Consider the following 6,000-nt stretch of genomic DNA (forward strand, 5'->3'; position numbering starts at 1 on the left):
TTGGGCGACTAGGGGACTTGTTTGGGTAAGGATAAATAAATGGTTTAAAAGGAAAAGGTTTACCTAACGCCTTAATCATTCTCGTGCTTGTATTCGGTCTATAGTCTCGAATGTATCAAAAGTTGCAAGTTCTACAATACGCGACTAATGGCCCACTCAAACAAAGAAACATGTGAATGTGAATCTATGATGTATAAAGGGCTCAAACCTCACGTATAAGGGTATGATATGTGATATGCATACATTGCTAGTTCCTTAGGCGAATTATTCTCAAATAACCACCCGCTAAATACCCGATATGCTTATTAATTTGAACTTGACCATGACAAAAGACCAAATGGGTTGTGACATCCCTCGTTGACTTGGTTACTTGTGCTTTTGAGATTGCCTTGAAAACAAGATATTTTGAAAAATTTTTGAAATTTTCCCCCATCCCCACACTTGAGGTAAACATTGTCCTCAATGTGTAGTATTTAAATGAACGGGTCAAAATCGAAAATTTTTACTACTCCCCCATCCCCACACTTGAGGTACATATTGTCCTCAATGTGTAAGAACTAGAGTTTTTAGAGCACAAGGGATGTGACACGGCTATCCTCCCCAAAAATACACCCCAGAAAATAAAATACAATTTACAATCTACTTATTTGCTACTAAAAATCAAAAGATAAAAAGAAACGTATGCACCTGGTTTGTCGCTAGTTCCTCGTGTGCTCTTCATCTTTTCAACGAAGCGGTCGTCTCACGAACATAGTGTACCTACAAATCTTAACCCTTGTGTAGAAGCATGCTTCTCACAGCCATCAAAATTTGTTAGTTACCTAGTTCTACCACTTTTATGAAATTTTTACCAAGCCATACATTATCTTACTTTTGATTTTATGTGGAAAATATTTTACACTACAATAAACCTAACTCACTTTCGTAGGAATCACGACGGCATTTAGCATATGCACGCAAGCCCTTTAAACCTCCCGATAGCTCGGGAGGACGAGTCGGTCTCGTGAGGGTTATATAGGGAACACACCCACAAAGTTCATTTAACTAGGCAACAATTTAAATAATCAAAATGAGAAAAACGAAACTAAACTAATAATATACAACAACAACAACAAAAAACGTACCTTGCCTCTACCGCTGATATCTCTCATTGGGGTTCACGGGCGGGTTCGGCTGGTACGGATAACCAGTAAGGGCCTCAAGCATATCCCTATAGTTATCCAACGGGCTTGACTCTTGTTGGGGTGGCGGTTGGTATGGCATGGGAACAAAACTCGAACCGACTGCTTCGGGCCAGTGAGGGATTGGATCGGCTGGCCCTCGCGGATGAGGAAGGTTGGGGTAATCAGTCCACCCCGAATGTTCAGCATATGGAAGCCCGGCTTGATAATCTCGTTGATGGCGTTCTTGGTCATGGAGTACCTTGAAATTGTTAATTGCCATCTGATTGGAGAAAGCCAACGCCCCCCATCGGCGTTGGTCCAACTCTGCCTGTGCATTCCGGCGTCTAGCATCCTCTTCCTCCCACGCTTGTCTGTGGGCCCTTTCCTCTTCTTGCAGCTGTATCATGCGTTCCATTTGAGATTGTTGTAACGCATGTTGCAGTTGCTGTTCCTCCAACTGTTTTTCCACCCTCTCGCGGAAAGATGATTGAAAACCCCATTGTTGTTGTGAGTACGCCCCTTGCGCCTCTTCCCATTCTTTCCGACTAGCATGGTACTCTCTTGCTTCACCAATACCCGCTGACACATTGTCGTAGATCCCTTGATCCGCACGGTTCCACAACCGATACGACGGTATTTGTCTTTGGTTCACAAAATCTGCCACGTTGGCAGAGATTTCCCTATGCTTTTTCCGGTACCTACGCCTCGGTCCCCGTGGACCGGAAGGATCAATGTCCTCCTCAACATCGGGCATCTCCTCATCGCCCCCTTCTTCCTCACCTTCTTCATCAACCTCCTTGTCGTTGAACCGATAGCTATCCCCTTGCTCATCTTCAACCGTGTGCAAATGCCCAAAAGATTTCACGGTTATGTTCCAATGTCGCCTCATAGAGGCAAAGTTGAATTGATCAATGGGTTTGGATACCCATAGTGAGTCTTGAGGTAATGCGTTTTGTTGGAGAATCATGGCGCTGATCAATCTTGGGTAAGGAATCATTTTGCGTTTAAATGATTCCCGTGTATCCCATGTGTTAATCATAACAATTTGGCGCCACGAGAGCTTGGGCGTCCCATATAATAATGCATGCACTACCCGACAGTCGGGTGCCTTCACCGTCCCACGGTCTCCAAACCGTACCATAATGTTCTCCAACGAGATACCTTGCAATATTTTTCCCATCAGAGACAAATCTGCCCTTGCATTACCTGAACCCCCAGAACCGGGTAATGTATCCTCCAAGAGAGTCACTGGGTCAGCATCATTCCTCTTGTTATCCAAAAACTGATCATACCCATAATAATCGTATGCATCTACCCCAAGCGAGTCAAACCTCGCTATAGCATTCATATGCTCGAAGGACATCACCATTTGATTTTTCCCAATGTTCCCAATCAACTTCCACATATGGGCTGGTCTATCGGAATGTTCAAAACGAAGAGTGGATAGCCACTCACAAACTGCCGCCAAGTATACCCGATTGGTGATGTCATCACACCAATCAATCACTCGCTCCCAACCGAGTTTCTCGAACCTCTGCACTATCCCAATCTTCCTAAACTCTTCGACATCCACCGTACGTTCACAAACCGCCCTATCGGGTACGGGTTTCGAAATGCCCGTAACCATTTTCATCTTCCACATCTTGGCTTCCAACTTCTTATTCTTGTATCTAGAAAGAGCCTTTGTTTTCTCTTCCTTCCATTTCGAAGCCGACCCACTATTCTTCGCCTCTTCCCAAGCCCAATCTTGTCTTTCAAGTTGACCATCGCCTTCTTCTACATTACTAAGTTGTTCCCATCGTCTTTGATAAACCCCAGAGCCCGAACCGGCTCCCGAAGATGAACCTTGACCGGAGGTCTTTGCCTTTTTGCTCCCACGAAACATGGCTACAATCATAAGACAAAGATAACAATAATTAGTACATTCCAACCTTCAACAATCTCAAACTTTGAACATGATATGGATGTTGAATTTTAATCCAATTTTAGATGTAAAATCGCCTTTTTAAACTTCCAAAGTCGCTCATTTTATCATCCATATTGGCTAATACGGTTATTCCTAAGATTTTTCAATAGAAAATCATGGTTTAACAATGTTCAACATCACTATTATGTTCAATCATGCCAAAATCTTAGTGTAATCACATCACTAAAACTAAGCATGCTCAAATCCCACCCAAATCAAGCAAACACCCTTAAATTTATGCTTAAACATCCTACATTATGATAAACAACCTACTCTTAAACAATAAGTCTAAAATTTCGGAAGAAATCACAACAATATATGGAAATCATGCATAAATGGAGTGAAAATTCATACCTTAAGTGAAGATTGACAGGAATAACCAAAGAAAAGTGTAAAAACAAGAACTTGGATGAACACTCTTCAAGAACCCTAACACACCCGTCCAGAAATCTTACAATCAAGCAAGAATTGATGGAATTGGTTATGGGGGTTTTGTTCTTCTCTGAAAATCACTCAAAATGGACTCAAGAATTAATTGATTTGGCGGAGATTTGAGAGAGTTATGAAGAAAAGAAGATTTAGGGTTTTAGAGAGAAGTTGGGGAAGGTGAAGTTAAAAGGCAAGAGAGAGAAGGAGAAGAACGTATGGATCTGCTTAGGGAGGAGTTGAATGAATGTAAGAATGATATGGTATGGTTTTTAAGTCACAAAGGAGGTTAAAAACGACTTTGGAATGGGTTATGAAGGTTAAAGAGGGGTTTGGGTTCGATTTTATGCGTCAAACAAGAATCAGCGTCGGCTGATGTTGGAGACACCGTCGGCGACGGGTGTGGTGACCGTCGGCAACGGTATGTGCAATTGATGTGGCACGCGACGGCTTATCTTCCTGTCTACGGAAGAAATTGGGCGACGGAGAATTTTAGGGACCGTAGGCGACGGTAGGACATGCCGTCGGCGACGGCTTCTATATATTCCATTTTTTTAATTTTTCAATTTATATATATATATATATATATATATATTTTATAATTTTTTTTTTATAATTTTTATTTACTTTTATTAAAGGGCTATGTACACTAAAGAATTCCTAAAAATTAATAAAAATCTTTTTGTGAGTTTTTATGAGTTAGAATTCCTAAACAAATAACCGTTAACGGCCCTACCACCCCCCCAAAAAGTCGTGTATTGTCCTCAATGCACCAGATCAAGTCTAAAACATACCTTGTATCTTCATGACCCGTTTGGAGTGCCCGAACTTCACACAATCAAGAAAGGTTAGTATGAACCGGAAACGATTCACATCCAACTACGCAAACAATTGAATAAATATACATAACTTTACAAAACGTGTTACCGGTCCTTTTACTTCACCTCATATGTTGGCACGCTTACCAAGAAACATACCAACTCCACATTTGCGTCCTTTTTCTCTTCGTTACCATCAAGGAATGGTTTAAGGCGGTGACCGTTAACCGTTTGCTTCGACCCATCCTTCGGGTCCTTGATTGTAACATCTCCAAGTTTCCCGACCCGTGTAATCACATACGGGCCCATCCACTTACTCTTGAGCTTTCCCGGGAAGTATTTAAGCCTCGAATTGTAGAGCCAAACCTTTTGACCCACTTCAAACTCCTTTGGCTTCAACTTCGCATCATGTGCCCTCTTCATGTCATCCTTGTACTTTGAGGCACACTCGTACGCTTCTTCCCTAAGCTCCTCCAACTCGCAAAGCTTTAACTTTCGCTCCTTTCCTGCATCGTCATATTTCATGTTAACCTCTTTTATAGCCCACCAAGCACGATGCACAAGCTCAACCGGCAAGTGACAATTTCGCCCATAAACTAAGCGATAAGGAGTGGTTCCAATAGGTGTTTTATGAGCCGTTCTATAAGCCCATAAAGCATCATTCAACTTCGTTGACCAATCCTTTCGGTCGGGTCGAACGGTCTTTTGCAAAATTTCTTTTATTTGCCTATTGGAAACCTCAACTTGACCGCTTGTTTGTGGGTGGTAGGGAGTAGCAATTCGATGGTCAACACCATACTGTTTCAAGAGTTTGCCAAAATTAAAATTCTTGAAATGAGATCCCCCATCACTAATAATCACTCGGGGAACCCCAAATCTAGAAATTATATTTGTTTGAACAAAATTGCAAACAACGGTGTGGTCATTCGTTTTAGTGGCAATCGCTTCGACCCATTTGGATACATAATCGACCGCCACCAAAATGTATAAATTGCCATGCGAATTAGGGAATGGGCCCATGAAATCGATCCCCCATACATCAAAAATATCTACAATAAGGATCGGTTGCATGGGCATTTCATCCCTTTTTGATATACTCCCTAACTTTTGACACTCAACACAATTTTTAGCGAAATTAAAAGCATCTTTAAAAATAGTCGGCCAATAAAGGCCGCTATTGAGCACTTTGTGTCCAGTTTTGTGACCACTAAAATGGCCCCCACAAGCAAATGAATGCAAGTGCATCAAGACGCTAGGAATCTCCTCGTCGGGTATGCATCTTCGAACGACTTGATCCGGACAAATCTTGAATAAGTCCGGTTCTTCCAACGTGTAATACTTGATTTGAGACAGGAAGTGCAACCTCTTCCTTCTATCCCAATGAGCCGGCATGTCACCTGTAACCAAATAGTTGACAATATTAGCATACCATGGTAATATTCCAACTTTTAAAATTTGCTCATCTGGAAAAGTCTCATTGATTTCTTCACGGGAAGAATCCTCTACACTCAACCGCGACAAATGGTCCGCGACCACATTCTCACTTCCTTTTTTATCTCGAATCTCTAGGTCAAACTCTTGTAGCAAGAGAACCCATCGGATTAGCCTCGGCTTCGCATCCTTCTTG

The sequence above is a fragment of the Helianthus annuus genome, chromosome 14 (genome assembly GCF_002127325.2).
Source record: "Helianthus annuus cultivar XRQ/B chromosome 14, HanXRQr2.0-SUNRISE, whole genome shotgun sequence".
Classification (NCBI taxonomy): domain Eukaryota; kingdom Viridiplantae; phylum Streptophyta; class Magnoliopsida; order Asterales; family Asteraceae; genus Helianthus; species Helianthus annuus.